The 15,965-nt window shown below is 43.2% G+C and overlaps 1 long non-coding RNA gene across 1 annotated transcript; it reads right to left on the reverse strand.

Annotated features, from left to right (window-relative positions):
- Positions 1-298: 298 nt before the first annotated feature.
- Positions 299-12,910, reverse strand: LOC142368294 (uncharacterized). Its single transcript, XR_012767304.1, has 4 exons — positions 12,793-12,910; positions 1,293-1,310; positions 1,071-1,139; positions 299-649 (listed from the first exon to the last, which is right to left on the reverse strand). It is a non-coding gene; the product is annotated as an uncharacterized LOC142368294 (long non-coding RNA).
- Positions 12,911-15,965: the final 3,055 nt, after the last annotated feature.

Genomic DNA, 15,965 nt, shown 5'->3' on the forward strand with positions numbered 1-15,965 from the left:
TACCATCATGTTTTTAGGTGTTTATGGTTGATACCATCATGTTTTTAGGTGTTTATGGTTGATACCATCATGTTTTTAGGTGTTTATGGTTGATACCATCATGTTTTTAGGTGTTCATGGTTGATATCATCATGTTTTCAGACCCTAATAATATAGATTTATTGACTAGATGGATGCATGCATGTGGTTGTCCGTCTCTTTAGCTGTTTTTATGTAAGTGTGTATGCTTATGTATCATTAATATTAATAACTGACTGATTGAATTACAATAAAACCCCAAAACCAGAAATAAAAGTCTGTAAGTATAAGTATGGTGGATTTATTGTACAACTACACAAACACAATTAAATGCTGATTATTTTTGCTTATTTGAAGAATATTGTGACACATTTTCTGTCTTTTCTCGTAAGAATATAAACAAACTCTTTGATTTACCAGAATTTAAACAGTTCAACAATGGAAACGACCTCATTCATCATGATACCGAATCAAAATATTTGCCAAATTTTTCAATTTATCTTCCTTTGAATTTCAATGGCTAAGAATTTATATTAACTTCTCTCATCAAATGTTAAAAACAAATTAATTCATGGTTTATAGAGAAGAGGGTGGTGATGTCGTTCCTTATTTCAGTGCAAACTTCATAAACCTGGAGAGACACAAAGATAAAAGATTAAATAAAGAGTTCTAATCAGGAAACAGTTTTTATTGTGTTAAAATGCCCTGAAATATAATTTTACATCAAACAGTTTTTAGCTAGAATGCTTTAAAATCAGATTAATTAACAGTAATTAGGTTAAACCATAGATGTACATTTCTTTTACCATCTTTCTGAAGGTTAATATTGGAGTTAAAGTAAACTGCAGATGTGAAAAACTTCAGAAAAAAAAGTATTTGTACATTTCTTCTAATGATCTCAATCAACATTACATAAATTAGTTTATGAAAATATAACTTAAAGTCAGACTACAGTGTGTCACAGGTGCATTACTGTGATTAAAGAATCACTCTCATATGGTTCTTACTTTTTCTAATTCAAGCTGCTTTGTTTAACATATAAATCAACTCACTGTGTTCCTGGCTGTTTGTTGTTCAGGGATTCGGGATCATTTGCTCCTGGACTTCAGTGTTTTCTACAGCTGTGAGGTCAGAACACAGTTAGACCACATCCTGAATCAGGAATAAACAGCTGACAGAAACAGTCCGTAAGAAGTTCTTCAGCAGAAAATATAGAAGTCTGCTGTTACTACACAATTAATGTGAGATTTATACAAAATAAATGTATTACTTACGAGATGGAGGGCGCTTGGCTGAAATGAAAAGAAGAAAAAGCTCATTATTACAGTTCTGTCAGAACCACTCTCATCAAAACGAGACGAGAACAGAGATGAATTTCAGAAGCTTATTCTGAATGCATACAATTATGTTTGGCGGTATGGCTCTGTTCGGAGGAAGTTCCCGACTTTTCCATGAGCTCCATGGAAGCCAAGACAGGGAACAGCAGCATCCTCAGGTGGAGTGCCTTCCATTTGCTGTAAAGGCAACAAACCCCCTAGAACAGAGCAAGCAACAATGAACAACACTATGACATTGTTTGGCAATGAGAAGTCGGTGGAGCAGGGGAGGTGGTGGGTGCAAGCAGAGAGCAAAAAAAAAAGCAGTGACAGCAAACCAAGTTTAAATGAAGTGCCCCAAATGCCAGCCTCCAATTGCGAGCATCAGCTGATTACCAATTGAGCGCAGCTGGCCATAAGGGTTGGGTCGGCGTCAGCCAATAGGCAAAGGGCGCGTTGACTACGTGGTCTGCCAGAACTACTCTCATCAAAACGAGACGAGAACAGAGATGAATTTCAGAAGCTTATTCTGAATGCATACAATTATGTTTGGCGGTATGGCTCTGTTCGGAGGAAGTTCCCGACTTTTCCATGAGCTCCATGGAAGCCAAGACAGGGAACAGCAGCATCCTCAGGTGGAGTGCCTTCCATTTGCTGTAAAGGCAACAAACCCCCCCAAACAGACCATACTGAAACGCAGCCAGCCAATTGGATTGTTGGACCAGGGTGTCCTACCCCCCCCAACGATTTATTAGCTACCAACGTGTGACACCATTATGATTAGTAGTAGTAATATTACAAAATAATTATTAAACCGCGACTAGCTTGACGTTAAAAAGGTGGAACTGCCGTAGCTCACATTAACACAGACTGAAATGTGATGCGAGTATTTAATTGGGGCAAGCATTGAACTCAACCACTTAGGTACACCACAGCAGCGACAGCGCTTTGCGGCAGGGCAAAGCAGAGCAAGATCCAAGCAAAGCAGCAAGATCCAAGCAGAACAGGATCCGAGCCAAGAACAGCAAACGAGATCCAAGCAAGGCAGAGCAAGATCCAAGCAAGCAGAACAGGATCCAAGCAAGCAGAGCAACATCCAAGCAAGCAGAGCAACATCCGATCCAAGACAGCAAAACGAGATCCAAGCAAAGCACCATCCAAGCAAAGCAGAGCAAGATCCGATCCAAAAACAGCAAAACGAGATCCAAGCAAAGCAAAGCAACATTCAAGCAAAGCAACATCCAAGCAAGCAGAGCCTTAAGGCTGAGTTATACTCTTTTAACTGCCCTTGCGTCTTGCGCGTATGTTAATGGCTCGAGACATTTATACTTCATTTTGCTTTGACGGCGGTTGCGTGTGCTGCGTGGCGATTCACCGCCAGGACAGTAGGTGGAGTAGCGGGTTTTTTCAATGACAAGCCTACTATGATGAAAGGAAATTCACCGCCAGGACCTCTGAGTGGATTCATGCTTCTTCTTCTTGTAAATAGCCGGTATTTTGTCAGATTTTGAACACTTTGGGGGTCTAAACGACTACTTTCTCGCCTAAAAATGTTTCAAATGTTGCTAAAGTTATATATTTACAGAGTTTATAGCTTAAGGGAAATCAGCTTTTCAGGCCGGCTGATTTCGGCTCGGGCAGGAGTGAAATGCACTGTGTGTAAACGCTCTGCATACTGTTAGATCGAGTATGCCGTTTTCTAGTAGTAGGCGGTTTCGAACACAGCCAGTGGCTTGCGCTTGCGTAAAGTTTAGAAAATTGAGGTGACACACGCAAGCACGCAAGGGGGGGCTTGCAACCGCGCAAGGGCTTGCGTTGCGTCTTGCGTTACCGACTATAAACCAGGCTTTAACACACTTCACCTGACCACCTAGGAAGTTAAAGTCACCGTGAGCTTGCATATTTTGCTATCCACACAATTAAAAAGCCATAAAGCATAACACAAATGACCTCTGTCATTGCTGTTCGTGCCATCAATTCCGGGAGCGGTTTTAATGATTTGACTTCATCCCAAATTTATTTTCGATCTTAATCAGCATCTTTATGCAAAGTTAAGCCCTACCAGTGGCTCTTGTTTATTTAAACAGAGGCACAGCTGCACAATTAATTATTTATTTATTTTTTTTAATATACCAGTAGGCAGCTATTCTAAGTGGAAAAACCTTTCAATGACCCATTGAAAACTACCTTCCCATCAGCACAAACTCCAGCTAGCTGAAACATCAGCTCATAGCAGGTTTAAGTAAAAATATACTGAAAATCTAGCTGTGGCAAGATGACACGTAGCATGGCAACTTGGCATCAACAGGGCATCACAATGGCTTGAGTAAGCAGAGAAACAGGATACCATTTATTTTCAAACTCCAAGAAGACCAGCAGCCTCCAAAATGACAAAATGAGAAGAGGCAAGTGCTTCCTACCACGAGCACATCACGTGCATAAGTCGTATACAAATAGCCAGAAAGCAACACTCAGTATTTGCAAGCAAGAAACTAAAGGGAAGAAAGAAAAGCCTCCAGTGTTTTCTGCAACATGTTTCTCAGGTTCATCCTGCACCAGTACTTACTGGACAGATTGCTCTTTATCAGTTCACAGCTGAAATCAGCTTTTACAGCTGCTTCTCACAGAAGGAAAAAGGACAACGCTCCTCCTGAAGGGATAAAGGCTCGTGTATACTTCGCAGCAGTGTGTCGCAGTGAGCTTGTCGCAGACACGACGCAGTTATTTTTTGATTCATGCCTTGAAGCGCTGTCTACGCTATGTTAATCCCACGCCACAACGCAAGAGGGACAATCACGAACAAGCTAGGATTGTGGGTGTTACGGTTACGGAGGTCATTCAACAACAATGGCGACTGGACGAATGCGCACTTTGAGATGCAGCTGATCGATCTAGAAATAGAGAAATATTGCTACTACTGGAGCTGGCAGAGAGGGAAAGAATCGTCACAGTTAGCGTCAGCCGGTTAGCAAACCGGAAATATGCATAGTGTAGAGCGGATGTAGAGTTGACCGATCAGAGGCCTCCTTTCTCTCCTCCCTGCGGCGATGTCTGCGGCACTGTCTGCGGTGAGTTACAATTTTGAGGAGGTGCACCAGAGTGTCTGCGTAGGGGGGGGGGGGGCATGTCTGCGTTAACTGCGACACACACGCAGACGACCTGGTTCCCGAGAATAAATCAGGCTTAGTTGTGGCATCAACCGTGGGGACGATGGTTGAAATGTTTTGATGTCATGCAAATTAGCATGCCATTTGCTGCGCAAGAGCCAATCACATCAGGCTGGTGTTACATGAAGTGGCCGGACGCTTGTCCACAAAGCATCACAACATAAGCTGTAGAACTGCTACAGATGTCAGATCCTTTAAATCATCGAGTGCATCACTGATCTCAAGTGCAATCTTGTGTTTATGCTCAAGCCTTTAAACACAAAACTGTTGGATGCATTGTGCCTGAAATTGTCCCCTAAATGGCCCCAAAGAAACGAGTGAGGATGGCAGGGATTGTTTGGACGGGAAGCACAAAGCCAGTACGTACGATTCTCTTAGTATATGAGCATCGCAGCTCACGCAGCAGTGCTCAGGAGAGCAGTATGTATCCTTATGATATGGTGTTATTTGTAGCTTAGAGGACTGCTTTATAGAGCATAAGACTAGCTATCTTATTGTCAGTTATAGAGCGTTAAATAAAGGATTCCTGTTAGAGGCAATAGCTGTGTTTTACTGGACAAGTCTCTTTAAATCGCTCTATATGAGCGTCTGTAGAGCCCTCCACTGTTTAAAATGTATAATTCCCAGAGCTCATTTACCAGTTGAATAATTATTCAAAGGTAGTTCAGTCAGCCAAGTACACTTAGGCTCCATTGTTTAACGATAGCCTAGCTAATCAGCCTCTTACTGCTGCTTTTGTTAAGCAAAAAATGCAGCTAAGTAGTGAAGTTTCACTGTAGGTCTCTGGAGGTTGTTATACGACGAAGTGCTTTTCTATAGCAAACAGGGTAGCATCCTGACGTTCTTCTCTTCAGGATCAAAACCTTTTCAGGGCCTATCAACGATGAGCCGAATTAATACAAGCAGAACATACATGAGCAATAATAATCACAGTGGATCTACATGAGATCAATTCGACCACAGCCACAGTTGGGCTTCATTCACAAAATGCTTTTGTATCCATCCATTGAGCATGGGAGTCAGTTCATGACACCGTGGTCATTTCAGCAGCAGAACAGCTCTGACTTTGCATTCTCCATGCACAGAATTGATTCTCCCTCCACTGAGTTCACGGTGAAACCCTGAAAACTTGTCAATGAATTTCTGGTTTTATTATAAAAGCACTCACTTCACTTTACCTGGCAGCTTTGCATTCAATACAGTGGGAAAAAATAAAAATAAAAATAAAATAGACTTGTTTGCTGGTGGATAAACGAGCAATGATGTAGCTAGCAACTGAGAGGAGGAACTAGTCCAAACAATGTTTCCGACATTGACCGAGGAAAGGCAATAGTTGTTAATCCTCTGACTCACATCGACTCCCACTGTATCCACAGGCACTCACACCCCGACACGACAGGTGACGCCGCACCCATCAGACTGTAATGCAGACAATGCCGATCAACAGCGTGTAGCGCCAGAGGCGCGCGCTCCACCTTAGAGCATCACCGCGAGGATCCACGGACCAATAGTCCGCAAAATCATGTGAATCGGTGTAAACATAAGCCGCGGCAAGCCCTGCCACGTACAGGAGCCCGCCGCGGCCTACCTTGACTGACTGCGGCGCGCTGTGACAGCTCGCCCGGTGTCGCGTCTTGGCTCGGCTGGATGTCCTCCACGCGTCCATCTCAGCCGAATCTCCGACTCCGCCGGCAGCGGGGATCCATGCCGGACGACAGGGTAAGCAGCACAAAAATAATACTAGCATCGGCGCGTATGCTAATCGGAGCTACGTCTTGTAAGCAGAAGCAACTTTTGCCCCTACGCAGGGGAGCTGCTGTGGAAGGCTGCAAGCAGAGAGCAAAAAAAAAAGCAGTGACAGCAAACCAAGTTTAAATGAAGTGCCCCAAATGCCAGCCTCCAATTGCGAGCATCAGCTGATTACCAATTGAGCGCAGCTGGCCATAAGGGTTGGGTCGGCGTCAGCCAATAGGCAAAGGGCGCGTTGACTACGTGGTCTGCCAGAACTAACGCGATGCTCCATTTCTGTCAGAACCACTCTCGTCAAAACGAGACGAGAACAGAGATGAATTTCAGAAGCTTATTCTGAATGCATACAATTTATGTTTGGCGGTATGGCTCTGTTCGGAGGAAGTTCCCGACTTTTCCATGAGCTCCATGGAAGCCAAGACAGGGAACAGCAGCATCCTCAGGTGGAGTGCCTTCCATTTGCTGTAAAGGCAACAAACCCCCCAAACAGACCATACAGAAACGCAGCCAGCCAATTGGATTGTTGGACCAGGGTGTCCTACCCCCCCAACGAGTGACACCATTATGATTAGTAGTAGTAATATTACAAAATAATTATTAAACCGCGACTAAGCTTGACGTTAAAAAGGTGGAACTGCCGTAGGCTCACATTAACACAGACTGAAATGTGATGCGAGTATTTAATTGGGGCAAGCATTGAACTCAACCACTAAGGTACACCATAAAAATATATTCGGTCTCCACAGCAGCGACAGCGCTTTGCGGCAGGGCAAAGCAGAGCAAGATCCAAGCAAAGCAGCAAGATCCAAGCAGAACAGGATCCGAGCCAAGAACAGCAAACGAGATCCAAGCAAGGCAGAGCAAGATCCAAGCAAGCAGAACAGGATCCAAGCAAGCAGAACAGGATCCAAGCAAGCAGAACAGGATCCAAGCAAGCAGAACAGGATCCAAGCAAGCAGAGCAACATCCAAGCAAGCAGAGCAACATCCAAGCAAGCAGAGCAACATCCGATCCAAGACAGCAAAACGAGATCCAAGCAAAGCAACATTCAAGCAAAGCAACATCCAAGCAAGCAGAGCCTTAAGGCTGAGTTATACTTCTTTTAACTGCCCTTGCGCTTGCGCGTATGTTAATGGCTCGAGACGTTTATGCTTCATTTTGCTTTGTCAGCGGTTGCGTGTGCTGCGTGTCGATTCACCACCAGGACAGTAGGTGGAGTAGCGGGTTTTTTCAATGACAAGCCTACTATGATGAAAGGAAATTCACCGCCAGGACCTCTGAGTGGATTCATGCTTCTTCTTGTAAATAGCCGGTATTTTGTCAGATTATCAACACTTTGGGGGTCTAAACAACTACTTCTCGCCTGAAAATGTTTAAAATGTTGCTAAAGTTATACATTTACAGAGTTTATAGCTTAAGGGAAATCAGCTTTTCAGGCCGGCTGATTTCGGCTTGGGCAGGAGTGAAGTGCACTGTCAGGCCCGCCGTTCCGCATACGCAGAGTACGCAGAGCGCGTAGGGCCCCAAGTACCTGGCAGGGGCCCCCAAAATTAAGGTTGTTAAAAAAATTTCATGATAGTTATTATATTATTACATTAAAGAAATTATATAAATTAGTCATGAACAGGCCCAGCGTTGTTTTTCTTAATTGTGTGCCCTATTACTCGATTCGGGCAAATTAGATGTGTTTATCTTATCTATACCCCCCCCCCCCTTCCTGAAATGGTACAATGGTTCCTGAATGTTACAGTCTTCAAAGTTACCGCATCGGAGGTGGTGGAGCATCCTCCTACCTGACGTTTTCCGAGTTATGCCCGTTAACAGTGAAGAAGATTTAGAATGTCAAGTAAAAGATTTTACTTTAGGCTCATTACCACATGATTCTAGCGCTGACAAAAGAAAGAAAAGAAAACGGAGAGATGACGCTCGTGCATCCCTTGCTGGTAAGTTCGTGTTTTTGGTGTAATTGTTTTGCTAACCTAACGTTCAGTGATATTGCTGCCAGCTAACGTCAGCAACCTAGGCTTGGTTAGCGATTGGATTTGACGAAAAGTTTGGAGTTACGAACAAAATCTACGAATGCTGGCGACCGTGTGTAGAGTTTGTGTAAAGTACAGCACTGTCACACGCTGAGTGGCGTAGCAGCCGCCAACAGGTGTGACGGGAATGATTGACATCTACCCATCATTCCCCTAAAAAGCGAGAAAAGTTAGCAAGACAAACGCCGTAATGGTATGGTGTCATAAAGAAGTCATATTAGTGGCGCGGAAAAATGGAGGAAGAAAAACGGCCTGAGGACAAAGGTAAGGCATGTGTTGGGTGATGTGGGCTGATAGCTGGAGGTGGGACGTTTTTTTGTGTTTATTTGTCCTGCTAGCTAGTCTCGGATAAATGTTATGTAGCTGGCTGGGATTTGTTCGTTATAAACTCGGCTTCAGTGTTTGCCTCATGAAAGTTTGCTTATATAAGATGAGTATGTCACATGTGAATGAACAGTCAGTCCTGCCACGGGAATAACTGACTGACTCCAGACCCGTTTATTCAGATTCTAGCAGGGAGGGAGGCATGTTGTTGTCCTGCTCTGTCATTGCTCAGTGGAAGTTGTCTCTCGGGTATTTGACACGATTTTGGCATTACTTAGGATTCATTTACTAAGTTTGGTGTGTTATTTATAGGCCTCTAATTAGAAGTGTTCTACTGTTAGTTTTTTAAGTGATATACAAATATTAGGCATCCTGTTGATTATTTTAGAATAGTTGTGGCAGTGAATCATTATTCTTAGTTTTATTACTTTAACTAGTACAATGTGTAGATAAATGCAGAAACTTCTTAAAAATGACAACTTCAAAAACTCTTGTTCCTCTGGCCATCAGGATGTACAACAGCTTTAAGTGATGGCGCTTCTGTATTTCACTGGTCACTTTAGATTTTTAAACTGGTTTTTTTTAAATAGTTTTTTAAATTCTTAGATTGTTTTTAAAGTGTTTATAATTGTATAAACATTTTTTATTGCTTTATGTCTTGCTACTGGATGCTTGAATTTCCTTCGGGATCAATAAAGAATCTATCTACTTTGTAATTGGGTACAATCTTTAAAGTACATTACAGTTTAATATTTAAAAAAAACCTCAAAATCTTTTATTTATTGTTTTCTTTGTATTATATATTCTTATTAGTTTAACTTGCCTGAGTGGTTCAACTTAAGATGTTTAATTTAAACTCTAGCCTGTTTTGCTCATAAAGTGTAATAGATCTTAGTGTTCCATCTAAATGGTTAGGAATCTCTTCATTGTAGTTTGACAAACTAGGGGCCCCCAAACGGTATCTTGCTTAGGGCCCCCACAAAGCTAGAAACGGCCCTGTGCACTGTGTGTAAACGCTCTGCATACTGTTAGATCGAGTATGCCGTTTTCTAGTAGTAGGCGGTTTCGAACACAGCCAGTGGCTTGTGCTTGCGTAAAGTTTAGAAAATTGAGGTGACACACGCAAGCACGCAAGGGCTTGCGTTGCGTCTTGCGTTACCGACTATAAACCAGGCTTTAACACACTTCACCTGACCACCTAGGAAGTTAAAGTCACCGTGAGCTTGCATATTTTGCTATCCACACAATTAAAAAGCCATAAAGCATACACAAATGACCTCTGTCATTGCTGTTCGTGCCATCAATTCCGGGAGCGGTTTTAATGATTTGACTTCATCCCAAATTTATTTCGATCTTAATCAGCATCTTTCATGCAAAGTTAAGCCCTACCAGTGGCTCTTGTTTTATTTAAACAGAGGCACAGCTGCACAATTTTTTTTTTTTAATACCAGTAGGCAGCTATTCTAAGTGGAAAAATCTTTCAATGACCCATTGGAAACTACCTTCCCATCAGCACAAACTCCAGCTAGCTGAAACATCAGCTTATAGCAGGTTTAAGTAAAAATATACTGAAAATCTAGCTGTGGCAAGATGACACGTAGCATGGCAACTTGGCATCAACAGGGCATCACAATGCTTGAGTAAGCAGAGAAACAAGATGCCATTTATTTTCAAACTTCCAAGAAGACCAGCAGCCTCCAAAATGACAAAATGAGAAGAGGCAAGTGCTTCCTACCACGAGCACATCACATGCATAAGTGTCGTATACAAATAGCCAGAAAGCAACACTCAGTATTTGCAAGCAAGAACTAAAGGGAAGAAAGAAAAGCCTCCAGTGTTTCCTGCAACATGTTTCTCAGAGGTTCATCCTGCACCAGTACTTACTGGACAGATTGCTCTTTATCAGTTCACAGCTGAAATCAGCTTTTACAGGCTGCTTCTCACACAAGGAAAAAGGACAACGCTCCTCCTGAAGGGATTAGTTGTGGCATCACCCGTGGGGACGATGGTTGAAATGTTTTGATGTCATGCAAATTAGCATGCCATTTGCTGTGCAAGAGCCAATCACAATCAGGCTGGTGTTACACGAAGTGGCCGGACGCTTGTCCACAAAGCATCACAAACATATGCTGTAGAACTGGCTACAGATGTCAGATCCTTTAAATCATCGAGTGCATCACTGATCTCAAGTGCCATCTTGTGTTTATGCTCAAGCCTTTAAACACAAAACTGTTGGACGCATTGTGCTTGAAATTGTCCCCTAAATGGCCCCAAAGAAACGAGTGAGGATGACAGGGATTGTTTGGACGGGAAGCACAAAGCCAGTACGTATGATTCTCTTAGTATATGACCATCGCAGCTCACACAGCAGTGCTCAGGAGAGCAGTATGTATCCTTATGATATGGTGTTATTTGTAGCTTAGAGGACTGGCTTTATAGAGCATAAGACTAGCTATCTTATTGTCAGTTATAGAGCGTTAAATAAAGGATTCCTGTTAGAGGCAATAGCTGTGTATTACTGGACAAGTCTCTTTAAATCGCTCTATATGAGCGTCTGTAGAGACCTCCACTGTTTAAAATGTATAATTCCCAGAGCTCATTTACCAGTTGAATAAATATTCAAAGGTAGTTCAGTCAGCCAAGTACACTTAGGCTCCATTGTTTAACGATAGCCTAGCTAATCAGCCTCTTACTGCTGCTTTGTTAAGCAAAAAATGCAGCTAAGTAGTGAAGTTTCACTGTAGGTCTCTGGAGGTTGTTATACGACGAAGTGCATTCCTATAGCAAACAGGGTAGCATCCTGACGTTCTTCTCTTCAGGATCAAAACCTTTTCAGGGCCCATCAACGATGAGCCGAATTAATACAAGCAGAACATACATGAGCAATAATAATCACAGTGGATCTACATGAGATCAATTCGACCACAGCCAGAGTTGGGCTTCATTCACAAAATGCTTTTGTATCCATCCATTGAGCATGGGAGTCAGTTCATGACACCGTGGTCATTTCAGCAGCAGAACAGCTCTGACTTTAGCATTCTCCATGCACAGAATTGATTCTCCCTCCACTGAGTTCACAGTGAAACCCTGAAAACTTGTCAATGAATCTCTGGTTTTATTATAAAAGCACTCACTTCACTTTACCTGGCAGCTTTGCATTCAATACAGTGGGAAAAAATAAAATAGACTTGTTTGCTGGTGGATAAACGAGCAATGCTGTAGCTATCAACTGAGAGGAGGAACTAGTCCAAACAATGTTTCCGACATTGACCGAGGAAAGGCAATAGTTGTTAATCCTCTGACTCACATCACCTCCCACTGTATCCACAGGCACAAGCACTCACACCCCGACACGACAGGTGACGCCGCACCCATCAGACAATGCCGATCAACAGCGTGTAGCGCCAGAGGCGCGCGCTCCACCTTAGAGCATCACCGCGAGGATCCACGGACCAATAGTCACGCAAAATCATGTGAATCGGTGTAAAAATAAGCCGCGTGTCTAACCGCGGCAAGCCCTGCCACGTACAGGAGCCCGCCGCGGCCTACCTTGACTCTGACCGCGGCCTCTGTGACAGCTCGCCCGGTGTCGCGTCTTGGCTCGGCTGGATGTCCTCCACGCGTCCATCTCAGCCGAATCTCCGACTCCGCCGGCAGCGGGGATCCATGCCGGACGACAGGGTAAGCAGCACAATAATAATACTAGCATCGGCGCGTATGCTAATCGGAGCTACGTCTTGTAAGCAGAAGCAAAACTTTTTGCCCCTACGCAGGGGAGCTGCTGTGGAAGGCTGCAAGCAGAGAGCAAAAAAAAAAGCAGTGACAGCAAACCAAGTTTAAATGAAGTGCCCCAAATGCCAGCATCCAATTGCGAGCATCAGCTGATTACCAATTGAGCGCAGCTGGCCATAAGGGTTGGGTCGGCGTCAGCCAATAGGCAAAGGGCGCGTTGACTACGTGGTCTGCCAGAACTAACGCGGTGCTCCATTTGTTACAGATTTAACATTCTCATACAGATCATGTCTTGTAATATTCACTTTCTCATGAAAATGGCTCAAAGTCGTTCACAGCTTATTTTTTATTTAACCTCATTTTGTGATGGAAATTTAGTTTTTTTCTTATTCCAACTTTACATGAAGTCAGAAAACTGAGAAAGTAGAAAATGTGTTTCTCTCCCACCGTTCTTCTTTTTGTAGAGAACGATTCCGATCACAGCGATGATGCCGAGAACAACTGCAGCAATGATGCAGGCAATCATGATGGGGAGATTCGCTGTTGAGGAAACAGATAACAAATCACTTTTTTTTTTAAGTTAAACAAACATACATGTGACGAGCAGATCAAATTGATAAACAATGATACTGAAGCCTGTATGTGGTCAGTGTTTGAATCTGTGCTGTTAATTAATATTTTCATCACTATTTATCCTGAGTATAGTTACTGTGTGTTTGTTCTGCTGTACTGTTTTTACTCAGTTCTGTCTGTGCTGACTTCTGTGCCACAAGGAAACTATTTGTTGTTACACTTCTAATGTGATAACGGAAAATGCGAAGCTGATGACATGTCCTTCTACAAATCCCGTAGTTTTAAAATGGCGGAGCAACATGGAGACATTCATTGGGGTGTAACACTCTTATGTACATTCGTATGCTGAATATAAAGAATATAAGAACACTGCACTTTTGTGATGGAGGTAATTAATAACGATTGAGGTAATACTTGTGAATGATAAGACTCAAATTTGTTAATAGACAATGTGAAATATTACACATTATGACTTTAAGAACAAACTCGCAAACAGGACGTAGGAGCTGTGATCTGAGATTAGGATTTCTTTTCATTTTAACCTGTAAATCATCATAATTAAACTTAAATAAATTTGAGCTGTAGTTGATGTTGAACGGTTCGTGGCACCACATTTCTTTACTTCTTATTCACAGACTAAATTAACTTTATACCACTTTTCTTACACGTTTAGGGAACAAACTGATTTTTAGGGACCGAGCAGTGAAACTGCAAGGACCCTATTGTATCTGTAAGGTTTATTATTATTATTATTCTTTCTTTCTTTCTTTCTTTCTTTCTTTCTTATTCTTTGCAAAAGGTATGCGAAAACTCAGGAAATTTTGCGAGCGCCACGTGCTAGTCGACGACATGAAGGAATCTAAAGATTATATCTTTGGGAGTTGCTCATTGGCTCTGTAGCGCCCCCTACGGTGCTTAAAAATGGTGCCCGCAATGGGGTTAGTTTCGCGTAGGACAATGAAATTCGGTACACTGATTCACCATGCCCAGACGCACAAAAAAGTCTCTTGCCGCCATGGTCCCACGTAGAAAGGAAGGCGGCCATTTTGGATGGAAAGTGCGTCTTCGTGCCATTTTTGACCGATTCCACGCCTTGCTTAAGATCGAACTTGTCCTACAGATTTAATGCTACAGACTTCAAACTTGGCCAGGTTACTCTTAAGACATGGGGGGGGAAATTCATGGAGAAACTTTTTCAAAACTTAAAGGGCGTGGGCGTGGCGACTCCTCAAAGTTCGATGACTCGCCATCACTCGCCACAACAAATGAAGTCGCTTATAACTCCCACATACATTATCCAATCTGTCCCAAACTTCATACGGTGAATGCTGGACCTAGCCTGAACGCATACATATTATCATAACGACATCCACCTATAGCGCCACCTGCTGGTGGTCGGAAACATCTCTTTTTTTCCACATCTCGCATTTGATCGAACTCGTCCTACAGATTTAATGCTACAAGCTTCAAACTTGGCCAGATTACTCTTAAGACATGGGGGGAAAGAGTCATGGAGAAACTTTTTCAAACCTCAAAGGGCGTGGCCGTGGCGACGCCTCAAAGTTATGACTCGCCATGAAGAATTAAGTCGCTTATAACTTCCACACTCATTATCCAATCTGTCCCAAACTTCACACGGTGAATGCTGGACTCAGCCTGAACGCGTACATATTATCATAGTGACATCCTCCTATAGCGCCACCTGCTGGTGGTCGGAAATGTCTTTTTTTCCCACACCTCACATTTTATAAAACTCCTCCTACAGATTTAATGCTACAAGCTTCAAACTTAGCCAGGTTACTCTTAAGACATGGGGGCAAATATTCATGGAGAAACTTTTCCAAACTCTGAACAATTCGGGCGTGGTCAGGCGGTGAAAAACGTGTGATGGTGTTTGTGATTTGAAAGCCTTATCATCATCACAACGTCATGAAACTTGGCACACACGTCCATCCTGAACACCTCGTACGTATGTGAAGGGTATCGTGTGTGGACGGAGCAAAGTGGCTCAGTGGCGCCCCCTAGGGTACTTAAAAATGGTCCACACATTGGGGTTAGTTTTGCGTGGGACGACGAAATTCGGTACACTCATTCATCATGCCCAGACGCACAAAAAAGTCTCATGCCGCCATGGTCCCACGTCCACAGGAAGTCGGCCATTTTGGATGGAAAGTGCGTTTTCGTGCCATTTTTGACCGATTCTACACCTTGTATAAGATCGAACTTGTCCTACAGATTTAATGCTACAGACTTCAAACTTGGCCAGGCTACTCTTAAGACATGGGGGGAAAAATTCATGGAGAAACTTTTTCAAACCTCAAAGGGCGTGGGCGTGGCGACGCCTCAAAGTTCTATGACTCACCATCACTCGCCACAACAAATTAAGTTGCTTATAACTCCCACATACATTATCCAATCTGTCCCAAACATCATACGGTGAATGCTGGACCCAGCCTGAACGCGTACATATTATCATAGTGACATCCACCCATAGCGCCACCTGCTGGTGGTTGGAAACATCTTTTTTTTTCACACCTCGCATTTGATCAAACTCCTCCTACATATTTAATGCTAAAATCTTCAAACTTGGCCAGGTTACTCTTAAGCTAGGGGGGAAGAAAACTCTTGAGAAGCTTTTCCAAACTCTGAACGGTGTGGGCGTGGCCAGGCGGTGACAATCGTGTGATGGCGATTGTGATTTGAAAGCCTTATCATCATCGCAACTTAATGAAACTTGGCACACACGTCCACCCTGATGACCTCGTTCGTATGTGAAGGGTATCGTGTGTGGGCTGATTAAAATGGCTCAGTGGCGCCCCCTAGAAATTTTCAAAAACCCCTCCGCATTGGAGTTATTATGTCCTCGTACGTACGCAGAGGGTATCGTGTGTGTGGGCAGAGCTGCGGCTCCAGCGTCCAGCGCATGCCCCAACGTGCGCATATCCCAACGTACGCACACCTCGGTCCCGCTCACAGCTGCTTGCAGCTTTCTAGTTCTCCTCGTTGTTGCTCGTCCAGTTACAATATTTTCATTAATCTACTTTGAT

The sequence above is a fragment of the Odontesthes bonariensis genome, chromosome 18 (genome assembly GCF_027942865.1).
Source record: "Odontesthes bonariensis isolate fOdoBon6 chromosome 18, fOdoBon6.hap1, whole genome shotgun sequence".
Taxonomy (NCBI): Eukaryota; Metazoa; Chordata; class Actinopteri; order Atheriniformes; family Atherinopsidae; genus Odontesthes; species Odontesthes bonariensis.